We start from the raw sequence: 14,947 nt of genomic DNA, 5'->3' as shown, positions 1-14,947 counted from the left end.
AAATCACACCTCCAGCCTGGTATGGGACATTGGTAGCTACTCTCAGCCCAGTAGTCGACTAGGCCATTCATCTAGGTTGCACAAGCAGTAGCAGACTGGGTGAGACTGAAAGAACATGGCTGAAAGGGGTAAGGAAAGTAGCCAAAAAGACCTTGCAAGGGAAAGGGCCTGTACCCATAAACAGTTAAGGGATGATGTAACTGCTGCAGGCACGTCCATAGAGAAATAACCAACGTAATGCTATACTGCAAGGACTCTGGTAAAAATTGACAAAGGAGAAAAGATAGCAGCCTCTGCCTACATCTAAATCTGTGCCACAGTGAAAGTACCCTCCAAGGAAAGTAGGTCTGGGATAAAGGGTGGATTCCCCCTACCCCTGAAGACTAGGGGTGGGACCATATGGTCTTCTGCAAACATTGGCCATAGCAGGTGATGGGAGAACTCACGTAGAGCTAATTATCCAGTGGTTTCCAACAAACTACACGTTGTATGTAGCCCTTATTGCTACTGGGACAGAATGCACACTTATCTGTGGGAATCTCTGGAGATTTAATAGGTCCTTAAAGGTGATACGTGGGTATGAGGGAAAAGCCATACAAGTAGTACAAATTACCCTAACACTGCAAATCAGGCCCTTCACCGCTGCAAGTATATTGTATGTATTTCTCCCATTCCCAAATATATAGTAGGGGTGGATGTGTTACAAAATCTAGACTTTACTACCACCACCAGTGGATTTTGCATCTGCACAGTGAAATTGATTATATAAGGTGCTGCTTATCAGTCCCCAGGGGACCTGCCCCCACCCAGAATAGTTACCCATACCAAAAAATATCGCCTCCCAGGTGGACACATTGAAATCAGTGAGATTCCACAAGAACTGGCTAGAGTGGAGAGCATATCACCATCACAGAACCCATTTAATAATTCCTTTTTGGCTGGTGAAAAAACCTGATGGTAGTTTGAGAATGACAGTTGATTATCGAGAATTGGATAAGTTTGTTCCTCCTATTCACGCTGCAGTGCCTAATATTGCAAGGCTTCTCAGTAATGTATTGGCCCAGTTAGGAGAGTTCCGTCAGGTACTACTTAGCCAACAAATGCCTTTTTCAGTGTCCCACTAGCTGAAGATAACCAAGATCAGTTTGTACTTATGAAGGGAGGGCGGCAGTGGCCATTTCAGGTTTTGCCACAAGGGTACATACCCAGTGTCACCATCTGTCACGGAACGGTGGCAGTTGATCTAGCAGTATGGGAAAAGCCACCAAATGTTGCTGAGTTTCACTATACTGACAATATGATGTTTACATCTCCAGAAACGGCGGCCCTGCTGTTAACAGTGCCTTTTAATGAGCCAAGGATGGGCTGTCAATGATGCCAAGACCCAGGGGCCTGGACAGTGTATAAAATTCGTAGGAGTGATTTGGTGGGGTAAGACGAAGGTCATTCTGGCAGTGGTCATAGAAAAAGCACATGTGTCCAACTCACCACACTGTAAAGGAACTGCAAGCCTTTATAGGCTTATTAAAATACTGGAGACCCTTTAGTATCTCATCTAGCTCCAATACTTTGACCATTATATAGATTAAAAAAACGGTGTGTGGAGGGGGAGCTCACTGGCATTGGGACCCTGAGATTAAGCACACATTCCAACAAGCAAAAATAGCTATAAGGGTTTTTCTGATTTAATTTCTGTAATTTTCAGAGATTTAGACTTTCTGATTTCCATATATAAAGACTGAGACAGGCAAATAATTGCCAGATATTTGTTTCCTCTTGGGCATGTGTGAAAGTGTCTTTTCAACTTACAAGTGACTGTGGGGAATCAGTAACTTTTTTCTCGAATGTGCCTTTGCCTGCCTCCTAGTGAAATGAATTTTGCTTGAACGAAAAGATAATTCTGCCATATTTGCCTGATTCTTGGTTCTGGAACTTCAGTATTTTGTCTTAGGCTTGTGAAGCACTTTCATTCACTTGTAATCCTTAAACATAATAATTTAAAAAGAGAGAACCATAAAGGAGTCGAGTTCTTTTGCTCACTAGTTGCTCTTGTTCCTTACATTCTAATTTATTAAACTTGCTATGAAAACAGTTTTGTTTTCTAAAAGGAAGGTTCTTTATCCATTCAGGATGAAGACAGCTGAATTCTGCCAGAAACCAATGAGGGGAGACATTTTTCCTAAGAACATATTTAATTTTTTTTTTTTTTTAACATGGGCAGGCACCGGAAATCGAACCCGGGTCCTTGGGCATGGCAGGCAAGCATTCTTACCTGCTGAGCCACCGTGGCCTGCCCAGAACATATTTAATTTTAACTGGTAACATTTTAAAGTAAATATGAAAGCCACCATAAGCTGTTTGAGGTGCTGAAAAAATGTTTTACACTGGCTCTGGAAGACAGTAGCCCCAATTACTTTCAAATTCAATTATGATAATGTCATTATATCCTATAGTTGTGTTTACAGAACAAAAAATTGTAACTGTCACGCAACTCTTTTACTCTCGGTGAGAGATGAACCTGTCCAGCTGACGTACTATTTCATGAAATAAAGTCATCTTGATGAGGAGTTTAAATAATAGATTCTTTTGTTACCTTCTGAAAGAATTCTGTCTTGAATTTCTTTCTTTAGAAGTTCTACAAAAAAAAAAAACAAAACCTGTTTAATGTGTCAATGAATGTTCGCTTTGTGAAAAAAAAAAAAAGGGTGTAAAATAAATCCAATCTCTAGGTACTTTAATAGCAGGGCAGACTTGTGAATTGGATATTGTCAGTCACCCAAAAGGGCCGGTGGGGCCTGTGGTAAAAGCCAAACAGGGAGGTGACAGCTAATGGCAGCAGTGGATGATAGCGCAGGGACAGGGCGCTGAGCTCACACTGTGGCCTCCCGCGCTATGGACAGGACAGCGGCGGCGGACGGCAAGGCTGGGGGTGCAGGCTTGGCCAGCAGGAGGCCCCACAGCTGCAGTGGGGGGTGGGGGGGCCTGCTGCTGGATCCCGGCAGCCCAGCGTGAACAGGGGTACCACCTCTTTGTCAGGCATTGCGTTGGGTCTGAGGATACAGCAGGCAAGAACCACCCCAAAAGCCGGCCCTTCTGGAGCATACATTTGGTGAGAGGGGGTGACAGTGACCAACCCTACAGGATCATGTGTTGAATGGTGTAAACAGCTTAGAGCTGCTACAATTTCTAGTTAGATTTCAGGTTTAATGACACCAGAAAATGTATCCAAGGATTACAAGGCTCTAAGGGATGGGAATAAACTGGCACAGATGAAAGAAGCACCTCTTTTTTCCAGGAGAATTAATCAAGGCCATTGTTAAAGATGTCCTGTATATCTGCCATTTTATGGGCCAGTGAGTGAAACCCTGACTGTGACGGACTTTAAGATGTACTTCAAAAACGTAAGATGGTAAAGACTGAGATGGTATAATCTAGGAATGCCTAGCGTGTATAATGATAAGTGACTAAGTATAATGATAAGTGACTAAATGTACAAATTTTAAAAGTGTTTTTGCATGAGGAAGAACATAGGAATGTCATTACTGCAGGGTGTTGAAAATTGATAGTAATTAATATTTTAAAAATTTAACTTATGTGTGAGACTAAAGCAAAAAATGTTTATTTGGTACAAAATTTATATTTTGACTAGTGCATCTCCTAATATAACTTATGTAGACAGCTTAGTTGAACAACATAAGTACATGGAACCTTCAGCAGGGCATGAGATTTTGTTGGTTTGTCCAGAATGATGCCCCAATAAATCCCAGAGTGATTTGAACAGTGAGTAAAAAAGTATTTGCGAAGTCCCCTTCAGGGAATGGTGAGAAAGGAGGAAAATCCAACTTCCCCGAGTTGAAATCTTGATATTCTCACAAGCAGTGCAGACAACCAAAGCAATAGACTGAGCCCCCAATCTTGGGGTTTGTTCATATGAAACAATCCCACAAAGGATAGGTCAAGCCTACTTAAAATGAGGCCTAAGAGTCACCCCCAGGAGAACCTCTTTTATTGCTCAGATGTGGCCTCTCTCTCCAGCCAACACAACAAGCAAACTCACCACCCTCTCCCTGTCTATGTGGGACATGACTCCCAGGAGTGTGGACCTTCCTGGCAACGTGAGACAGAAATTATAGAATGAGTTGGGACTCAGCATCAAGGGATCGAGAAAACCCCTAGAATGAGCTGAGACTCAGCATCAAGGGATTGAGAAAACCTTCTCCACTGAAAGGGGGAAGAGAGAAATGAGACAAAATAAAGTGTCAATGGCTGAGAGATTCCAGAGTTGAGAGGTTATCCTGGAGGATATTCTTACGCATTAAATAGATATCACCTTATTAGTCAAGATGTAATGGAGAGGCTGGAGGGAACTGCCTGAAAATGTAGAGCTGTGTTCCAGTAACCATGTTTCTTGAAGATGATTGTATAATGATATAGCTTTCACAATGTGACTGTGTAATTGTGAAAACCTTGTGTCTGATGCTCCTTTTATCTACCTTATCAATACATGAGTAAAACATGGAATAAATATAAATAATGGGAACAAATATTAAACTTAGACTGAAATGCTAGTGATCAAATAAAAGGGAGAGGTAAGGGATATGGTATGTATGAATTTTTTTTTCTGTTGTGTTTTTATTTCTTTTTCTGAATTGATGCAAATGTTCTAAGAAATGATCATGATGATGAATATGCAACTATGTGATGATATTGTGAATTACTGATTATATATGTAGAACGGAATGATCATAAGTTAAGAATGTTTGCATTTGTTTGTTATATATTTTTTAAAAATTTAAAAATTAATTTAAAAACAAACAAACAAAAAAAAATGTAGGGGGTGCATGGGTGGTTCAGTGGTAGAATGCTTGCCTTCCATGCCAGAGACCTGGGTTCCATCCCTGGACATTGCACCCCCTCCCCCCACCAAAAAAAAACAACCAAAAACCTAGAGAGGGGCCCACATTTCATTCTTGATGCTCCCCTTGGAGTGATAAGCAGAGTTGAGAAGATTGGAGCACAGAGCCACAGAGACAATTCCTGTGGTGTAGATTGTATGCGAGGATATGAGGAACTTGTGATTTGCTTATGAACAACAAGAACAGAGTAAACTGGGGATATTGAAAACCTCACAAACATGCATTTCCTCTTTCCAATGGGCAGATACTATTTGCATGCAACTATAAAGAAAAATTTCCTTTTAATGGCTGCAAAGTTTGTGATGCAGTTGCCGAATATAAAAGACAGGGTTTGCCAAATGAGTTGGAAAGTATCCAAAATAAACAGTAATTATGAGCTCTGTGAAACCTACCCTGTCATCACTGTTGTGCCGACTAGTGTAAAAGGTGATGACCTTTCAAAAGCGGCTGCCTTGAACTGGTTTTCAACAGCCAACAAAATGAAAGAGGACCACTACCTTACACCCTATATAAAAATTAATTCTAAATGGATCAAAGACCTAGATGTAACACCCAGTACCATAAAACTTCTAGAAAAAAATGTAGGGAAACATCTTCAAGATCTAGTAATAGAAGGTAGCTTCTTAAACTTTATACCTAAAGCACAAGCTGCGAAAGAAAAAACAGACAAATGGGAACTCTTTAAGATCAAGAGCTTCTGTGCCTCAAAGGGCTCTGTTAAAAAGATCAAGAGGCAGCCAACTCAAAGGGAGAAAATATTTTGAAACCACATATCGGATAAAGACTTGATAACCTGTGTACATTAAGAAATTATACAGCTCACCAACAAAAGAACAACAACCCAATTATAAAATGGGCAGAGGAAATGAATCGGCACTTTTCTGAAGAGCGAATACACATGGCTAAAAAGCACAGAAGAGCTGCTTATCTTCATGGGCTATAAGGGAAATGCAGATTAAGACGACAGTGAGATATCACTTCACATGGCTGCTGTTAAACAAACAGGAAACTATAAATGCTGGAGAAGATGTGGAGAAATTTGAACACTTATTCATTACTGGTGGGAATGTAAAATAGTTCAGCTGCTGTGAAAGTCAGTTTGGTGATTCCTCAGAAAGCTAAATATTTAGTTGCCATATGACCCAGCAATACCAATACTCAGTATATACCCAGAAAAGTTGAGGGCAGTGACACCAACAGACATTTGCACACCGATGTGCATAGCGGCAGTATTCACAATTGCCAAGAGATGGAAATCCAGATGCCCATCAACAGATGAGTGGATAAACAAAGTGTGGTATATACATATGATGGGATATTATGTAGCATTTAGGCAAAATGATGTTCCGAAACATATGACAACATGGATGAACCTTGAGGACATAATGCTGAGTGAAATAAGTCAGACACAAAAGGACAGGTACTGTATGATTCCGTTATTATAACTCTGATAAAGCCCCAGTGTTTTGGCGCAGCTAGAAGGAAAAATCTGAGATGAGGGCATAGTGGCCCATGACAAACTCTGGGGACTGTTCTGTAGCTGCTTGTTGAAGTGTGCTTTGAAAATTACTGCTTTTTTCTTTCTTTGCATATATGTGTGTGGGTATATGTATATGTGTGTGTGTGTGTTATATTTAACAACAAAAAAATGGTAAAATAAAATACTATAGGCAGCTACAGTAGTATTAGATCAAATAAATTCCTGAAATCAAAAATTTGAAAATACTTAGTTAGCATAGCTCACTACTATAGCAAAGGTAATAACTTTTTACTTGATATTTTGAGAACGCACAAAGTTTTGATAGTTAATCAAATGGTATTTAAGATAGTGTCCAATATTTAGAATTTAAGAAATTGATATCTGTATTTATAGATATTTTTACTTCCTTGCTTTAACTTTAAATTCATTTATGAAACATTGTATGAACAGGCTTTACGATAATTACTTAGATTTTTTTTTTAAATATGCCTATAAATAAGCTATACCATTTTAGGTGGTTAAGATTTTCATACGTTAATTGTAAAAATACTTGTATCTTCATATTTTCACAGGAAAATATTTAGTAACTTAAGCCATTACGATAGCAATGCAGATACTTGTAAAAACTTTTCCTTGATATTTTGAGAACATTCACAGTTTTGATGGCAGATCAAATGGTATAAGTTAGTGTTTAATATTTAGAATTTAAGAACTTTGCTATCTGAATTTGTAAATTTTTTTCCTTGTTGCCTTAATTTTAAATTGGTTTATAAAACTTACTGTGCAAACACAGGTTTTCAATTATTATATGGATACTTTCTTTAAATATGCCTATGGTTAAGCTAATTAAGATATCCATTTTTGGGTGGTTCTAAGTGTATTGTTTGTTTCTTAAATCAAAAAAAAAAATTTTTTTTTAAAGTGGCAGCCTTTAGAGCAAAAGGCACTATCCCTGGGTTTATCAAGGGTCCACGAATCAGAGATTCATCCAGAAAGTCAGTTAGCCTGTTGAAGCCAACCTCTTGTGGGTCCAAATGATAAATGCTGCAAATAAGATGAAAAATATTAGCAGACAATAATGGATGCTAATGGACAACCACACAAACTTACCATCTTTGATGCCCGACAAAACAGCGTTGCCGATACCAACAAGGTGGAGGATATGAAAGTGAAAGTGCTTACCCAAACGATGAAATCCACAACATTCATGTGATGAGAAAGTCACTCTGTAAACTCAGAGATTGTCTACCTTTTAATCGACGAGGCCCGGTGGTTCTCCAGTGTGCATGGGACGCAGTGACTGGGATGTATAAGGATGCTTCTTGCTGGGGAAGTGAAAATTGCTGACAAAATAGAATCTCTGGCAAGACCTCGGTCGTGGTGCACTGCAGCGACTGTTGGGACCCGATGGCCCAGCTCACAGCCCTGGCATGCTGATGTTGGACAGTTATGACCGGACCATCAAAAGATTTGAAGCTGTCATAGAAAAAGAGTGCATAACCTTTTGACGTAGGTTTGCACTGCAAGTGGGCCATCGTAATGACAACAACGCCAGTGCCAACAGATTCCCTATATTTCTGCAGTTTATTGATTGTGTTTGTCAAATGACAATTTCCTTCAGTATTTGAATTCAATACACTGTTCTTGATTACAATTTTGGATTACACCTCTATAGCTGTCTATTCGGGACTTTTTTTGTGCAACTGTGAACAAGAGCAATTCAAAGAGAATGTATATATGAAGACTTTATCTTTATGGTCTTATATCAATAGCCAGCTAAATGAATTTTCTAACCCCTTGTTTGTGAATTATGAAAACCATGTGTTATATCCTGTTGCTAGCCTGAGTCATTTGGAATTAAGGGTAAACTATTATGTACAACGGAATTTTTTTTACGAAGGAAACCTCAGATGCTGATTCACCAGAATCTTAAGGAGCTGCTGGCCAAGGACAGAGCTGCAGAAGCGGGTGGAGGACTTGCAGCGAGGTGGCCACATGCTCCATCTCATCCTTGTCCGAATGGAGGCCCCTCTACTTCCCACGCGGCCACCTCAGTCCACACTTTCGTCTGATGGGCAGGTCCACTGTCCCCGGCCAGCTAAGGTGTGGGGTCCAGCAATGGCCGTTGTCACTGTAGCTTGTGATCTTGTCTTCTAGGATTTGGCCCAGGACCCTCTGTGACTGGGTGGCCCAGTCGTTTGTGCAGATGGATGCAGCGCCCACCAGCTGCACAGTCTCTGAAGGGGTTCAGCTGTCCAGTCCACATGTGAACTCACCTTCTGCCATTCAGGCAGCTTTGCAGAAACCGGGGGAACATAGTAGAATCCTTAGAGTTAAAAAAAATGCCATCAGATTTAGCTCCACATTCAGTACTTCATTCAAAAGAAATGCCTGTCACATAAAGACCACCTCGGCCAGCCACGGGGCTTCTTTCAGCATTTCGCTACAACTTGAAAGCTGTTTTTAAATTAAATGTTTGGTAAGGGAAGACAGAACATTGCCATCTTTGTACATTTCTCTTCAAAGGGATCCTCCTGTACTAATTACCTTTGTATCCATATAAGGTATTTTTTAAAAAGAGAAACATGCCTTTATTTTTCTATGTCCTTTTTTATGTTTAGAATAGCCACTTGAGGAAGTACTGCTTAAGGGTACTGGGTGAGCAGTGCCCTTGCAGCACACTTCATGCAAACTTGTATGTGGTACCTTTGAAAGGAGACGAGAGGATACTTTTGTATGGGGAGAGTCGCATTCCGATCTCACCCAACTCAGCCCCACGCCAGAAGCTCCCAAGGCCAAACCCGAGCCAAGAGCTGGAAGGTTGCCCGGGCAGCTTCCAGACGGAACCCACGCCCAGCCCTACGTACTGACTTGATTTTTGAGGATGTATTCTTAAATAAGGTTTTTACAGTCAAATATTTAGAGACTAGAAGTTGAAACCTTCTAATTCTTATAGAAAATTGTCCTTAAGATGCCAGAAATATTTCTTAGAGATAATTTGTTCATCTAAAATGCTCATTTTTTATCAACTGGGTGAAGTCATAGTTTCTAAGTCATAGTTTAATTGAAATTAGTTTTTAATTTATGCTCTGAGCCTTTACAAGAGCTTATTTATGGATGAAGAAAATATTGTTGTATACATTGATTTTTAAAATGGGAACATCTCCCATTTTTACCCCTGAGAAATACTACTTAACCCCCAGCTGCACTAGTCCTGGTAGCCATGTGGCAGCCTCCACGAGGCGTGGCCCAGGCAGGCCCCCTAGAAGCCCCCATTTCACGTAAAGAAGCACAGCAGACTATGCTCCTTTGTATGTTCCTAAAACAGAACAGAGAAAACAACTGGACATAGAGTTTTATTACCCAGGAAATTCTTTTTTCTGTTTTATTTAGATATACTATAATGTAAAACATTTATGGTTTGGGTTTTAAACAATTGGTACAGTATTGTGTTTGCCTCATCTGGCGCACTGTATTTCGAGATCTAATTAAATTGTTAATATGTTTGAAAAAAAAATGGGAAGGGAGTACCACTCAGGCTCTGGTCCCAGCTACAGAAAGGAACAGAGCAATGATATAGTGCTATTGAAAAATAACTGTTAAAGGAATGTCAGTACTGCAGGGTGTTGAAAATAGATGGTTATTAATATTTAAAAATTTTTAACTTATGTGTAAGACTAAAGCAAAAAATGTTTATTTGGTACAAAATTTATATTTTGACGAGTGCAGTTCCTAATATAACTTATGTGGACAGCTTAATTTAACACCATAAGTACATGGAACTTTGAGTAGGGCATAAGATTTTGTAGGTTTGTCCAGAGTGATGCCCCAATAAATTCTGAGTGATTTGAACAGTGAGTAAAAAAGTATTTGCAAAGTCCCCTTGGGGAAATGGTGAGAAAGGGGGAAAATTCAACTTCCCCAAGTGGAGAATTCTTGATATTCTCACAAGCAGTGGGGACAGCCACAGCAATAGGCTGAGTCCCCAATCTTAGGGTTTGTTCATATGAAACTTAACCCTGCAAAGGATAAGTAAAGCCTACTTAAAAGGCCTCAGGGTCCCCCCAAGAGAACCTCTTTTGTTGCTCAGATGTGGCCTCTCTCTCCAGCCAACACAACAAGCAAACTCACTGCCTTCCCCCGGTCTATGTGGGATATGACTCCCAGGGGTGTGGACCTTCCTGGCAATGTGGGACAGAAATCTTAGAATGAGCTGAGACTCAGCATCAAGGGATTGAGAAAACCTTCTTGACCGAAAGGGGGAAGAGAGAAATGAGACAAAGTGTTAGTGGCTGAGAGATTCCAGAGTCGAGAGGTTATCCTGGAGGTTATTCTTACGCATTAAGTAGATAGCACCTTGTTATTCAAGATGTAATGGAGAGGCTGGAGGGAACTGCCTGAAAATGTAGAGCTGTGTTCCAGTAACCATGTTTCTTGATGATGATTGTAAAATGATATAGCTTTCACAATGTGACTGTATAATTATGAAAACCTCGTGTCTGATGCTCCTTTTATCTACCTTGTCAACAGATGAGTAGAACATACGGAATAAAAATAAATAATAGGGGGAACAAATGTTAAAATAGATTTAGTTTGAAATGCTAGTGATCAATGAAAGGGTGGGGTAAGGGGTATGGTATGTATAATTTTTTTCTGTTTTCATTTTATTTCTTTTTCTGTTGTCTTTTTATTTCTTTTTCTGAATTGATGCAAATGTTCTAAGAAATGATCATGATGATGAATATGCAACTATGTGATGATATTGTGAATTACTGATTATGTATGTAGAACAGAATGATCAAAATGGGAATGTTTGCGTTTTTTTGGGTGTTTTTTTTGTATTTAAATAAATAAATAAAAGATGTAATGGAGAGGTTGGAGGGAACTGCCTAAAATGTAGAGCTGTGTTCCAGTAACCATGTTTCTTGAAGATGATTGTATAGTGATATATAGCTTTCACAATGTGACTGTGTGATTGTGCCTGATGCTCCTTTTATCTGCCTTAGCAACAAACAAGTAAAACATATGGAATAAAAACAAGTAATAGGGGGAATAAATGTTAAAATAAATTTAGATTGAAATGCTAGTGATCAATGAAAGAGAGGGGTAAGGGATATGGTATGTATGAATTTTTTTCTGTTGTCTTTTTATTTCTTTTTCTGAATTAATGCAAATGTTCTAAGAAATGATCATGATGATGAATATGCAACTATACGATGATATTGTGAATTACTGATTTTATATGTAGAATGGAATGATCATAAGTTGAATGTGTTTGTTATATATATATTTTTTAATTTTAAAATTAATAAAAAAAGAAAAACTGTTAGCAGCGTACCTCATTCTTACACAAACTGAGCCTATAACAACCACTTGGCTAATAAATCTGCTAACGTTTTTGCCAGTAAGTGGGTGGGTCAAAGACACTTGTATTTGACCAAAAAGTATGTGTGTATAGGCTAGCACACTACAAAAATGGCATGCTTATTTATAACAATGGAGTTCTTTCCATACTAGCCCACTATCTGAGGAATTACATAAATTACAGGGGCCAGCTACATATATAGAGACTCTGAATTACCCTACACCATACCAGCGATAAAGTTACATCAATAGTAGAGGTTATAGAAGTCTGTTCTAGTTTGCTAGCTGCCGGAATGCAATATACCAGAAACAGAATGGCTTTTAAAAGGGGGAATTTAATCAGATGCTAGAAAATGTCCCAATTAAAGTAAGTCTATAGAAATGTCCAATCTAAGGCATCCAGGGATAGATACCTTGATTCAAGAAGGCCGATGACGTTCAGGGTTTCTCTCTCAGGTGGCAGGGCACATGGCAAACACAGAGTTTCTCTCTCATCTGGGAAGGCACATAGTGAACACGGTCAGGGTTCCTTTCTCATCTGGAAGGGTACATGGTGAACACGGCATCATCTGCTAACTTCTTCTCCTGGCTTCCTGTTTCATGAAGCTCCCTAGGAGGCATTTTCCTTCTTCATCTCCAAAGGTCGCTGGCTGGTGGACTCTGCTTCTTGTGGCTATGTCATTCTGCTCTGCTCTCTCTGAATCGCTTTCTTTCTCCAAAATGTTTCCTCTTTTATAGGACTCCAGAAACTAATCAAGACCCACCCCAATGGGTGGAGACATGTTGTCACCTAATCCAGTTTAACAACCACTCTTGATTAAATCACATCTCTGGGGAGATGATCTAATTACAGTTTCAAACATTGAATAGGGATTAGAAGAAACAGCTGCCTTTACAAAATGGGATTAGGATTAAAACATGGCTTTTCTAAGGTACATACATCATTTCAAACCAGCACAGAGTCCCATCAAAGGATGCCTGGTAAACTCAGGGTTCCTACAGACAACAACCCTGTCCACACGCAATAGCAGTTCAAATAACTACAGAGACCACATGGATGGATGAGGAGAACATCAGAGTCGTCAGTGGACTGAGTTATGAGCTGTCTAGATGGTTATAGTCCCTGAGCCTGTGCTGATCTCCATATGCATCAATAGCTGGGCCCTGTATCGTGGTCTGACTCTCTGGATGGCACAGTGGCAACAGGAAAAATGGACCAAAACCAGTAAGGAATTTGGGGGAAGGTATCTGGTTTAGGGCACAAAATCACGATGCTGAAATGACAGTCTGGCACAATTCCAGCCCATGCTTCAAGCACACATCTGGGAAATTTGGAAGCTGACACCTTAAGCTAAAATTAGGTAAGTTGGTGAAAACCACAACCAGATTGGCTACACCAGAAATTGGGACACAAAGGTCCTAAGACTGTATGGGAATTATGTAAAAGGTTACATCTTTCTTTGAAATATAATGATGTGTTCACTGCCTGTGAGGCCTGTCCAAGATGCACTTGACAGAGGAGCCTACCCCTGGCCCTACCTCATAATACGGGACAGATGCCAAGAGGAATGCAAGCCAGGCCATGCTGGCAAATAGACCTTCCTCTGTCAGATGGACAAGGATACACAAATCTGTGTAGCTACTTCTTCTGGTGTTCTGCAGGTGTTTGCATATCGTTGAAGGAATCAATCTTCAACAATACAAGGACTTTTTTTTAACTTGCATAATGTAGGTGTTTGGGACTGAGAAGTGGTTAAGTCATGATGTGCAAATGTAGTTGGAACATGGATAAGTGTTTTTTTGCTTTTGTTTTTTATTTTTTATAGTTTTATTTCACACAAATAAAACTTGCACAAGCGCTGTCTATTCGTATTCTTCACTGCACAGCCAGGCACTGGGGTTAGTGACTCTGATGGCCAGCTGGCCTGCTATTTCCACGATAGCTTTGCAGTTCTCAGCACAGTAAGATTTGTTGCACATCAGCAGCACTTTCAGCTCCTTGACATTGCTGACCAGGAACGTTCAGAAGCCGCTGGGCAGCACGTGCTTTGATTTTTTGTTGCTCCCATAACCAATGTTGGGCATCAGGATCTGGCCCTTGAATCTTCTCCGGACCCTGATGTCAATGCCTCTGGGTTTCCGCCAGTTGCACTTAATTTTGACATATCCTTCTGACGTGCTGGATGAACTTCTTGGTCCTCTTTTTGATAATCTTAGGCTTCACAAGGGGTCTAAGGGCAACCGTGAGGCCCGGTAGGAGATGGCTGCCACCACCGTGGGCAGCGCTGAGCAATAGAGGTAGATAAGTATTTTATGTATAGATATCTAAGAGACAGGGAATGACATAGGTGAAAAGAAGCCGTTAGGTCCCTAAAGGACACAGGAGGAGAATTTAAGTCCCCACTGGCTGAGAAGCTGTCGAAGTGTCGGAAGACGCTGGGTCTTCCCAAACGCGTGCTTTTCCCCTTTTCTTCCAGGCCAGGCTGAGCCTCCCTGCCCTCCGTAGGCAGCCGATCCGTGGTGCCGTTCAGAATGGAAGTGAAGCCCCCGCGAACAGGAGCGTCTGTGGACGCTGAGAGGTTTGAGAGGCGCCCTCTAGACTGGAATGGATACCTGGTACGTCACTGTCTCTGATCAGAGTCCGTGCACAATCACCAGACAGAATTTAACCGCAGAAGCTGAGTTACGAACTCTACTTGGTGAGATCCCCGTGTACCACGATTTACAGCGTGCATCGAAGTGGTTTTTCATTGTCTCATGTCTCTTCGTGTGGCACTGACGAAGTTACCAGGCTTCAGTTTCATCTGTAAAATTAGTGTAGTATTGCATGACAGTAGTGCCAAGGGATTTAGAAATACACCGTACTACAACATGTAGCTGCGGTTTGATAAAAGTTACTGCAGTTTATTTCAGAGTATGTGTATAGAGGAAATGGGTCCAAAATCTCATGTCAGGGCAAGTCACGGTGGCTCAGCAGGCAGAGTTCTCACCTGCCATGCCCCAAACCCGAGTTTGATTCCCAGAGCCTGCCCATGCCAAAAAAAAAAAAAAAGAAAGAAAAAGAAATCTCAGCTCAATTTTCAATTTCTGTATATGGAAAAAGAATTTTTGAGTAAGTTAATGATTTAATTAGGTCATTATTTAGGGGCAAAAAACAGCAGGAATTCAGAGTTTTCCTGGAATTCCT

The 14,947-nt window shown here is 40.4% G+C and overlaps 2 pseudogenes; one reads left to right on the top strand and one right to left on the bottom strand.

The window, feature by feature from the left end:
• Window positions 1-3,269: 3,269 nt before the first annotated feature.
• Window positions 3,270-9,258, top strand: LOC143683217 (phosphatidylinositol-3-phosphate phosphatase MTMR1-like; annotated as a pseudogene).
• Window positions 9,259-11,661: 2,403 nt separating this feature from the next.
• LOC143683216 (large ribosomal subunit protein eL32 pseudogene) lies at window positions 11,662-14,511 on the bottom strand (annotated as a pseudogene).
• Between the last annotated feature and the right edge of the window lie 436 nt (window positions 14,512-14,947).

Source organism: Tamandua tetradactyla, chromosome 5, assembly GCF_023851605.1.
Source record: "Tamandua tetradactyla isolate mTamTet1 chromosome 5, mTamTet1.pri, whole genome shotgun sequence".
NCBI classification, from domain to species: domain Eukaryota; kingdom Metazoa; phylum Chordata; class Mammalia; order Pilosa; family Myrmecophagidae; genus Tamandua; species Tamandua tetradactyla.
This window is presented reverse-complemented; position numbering and strand designations above follow the sequence as displayed.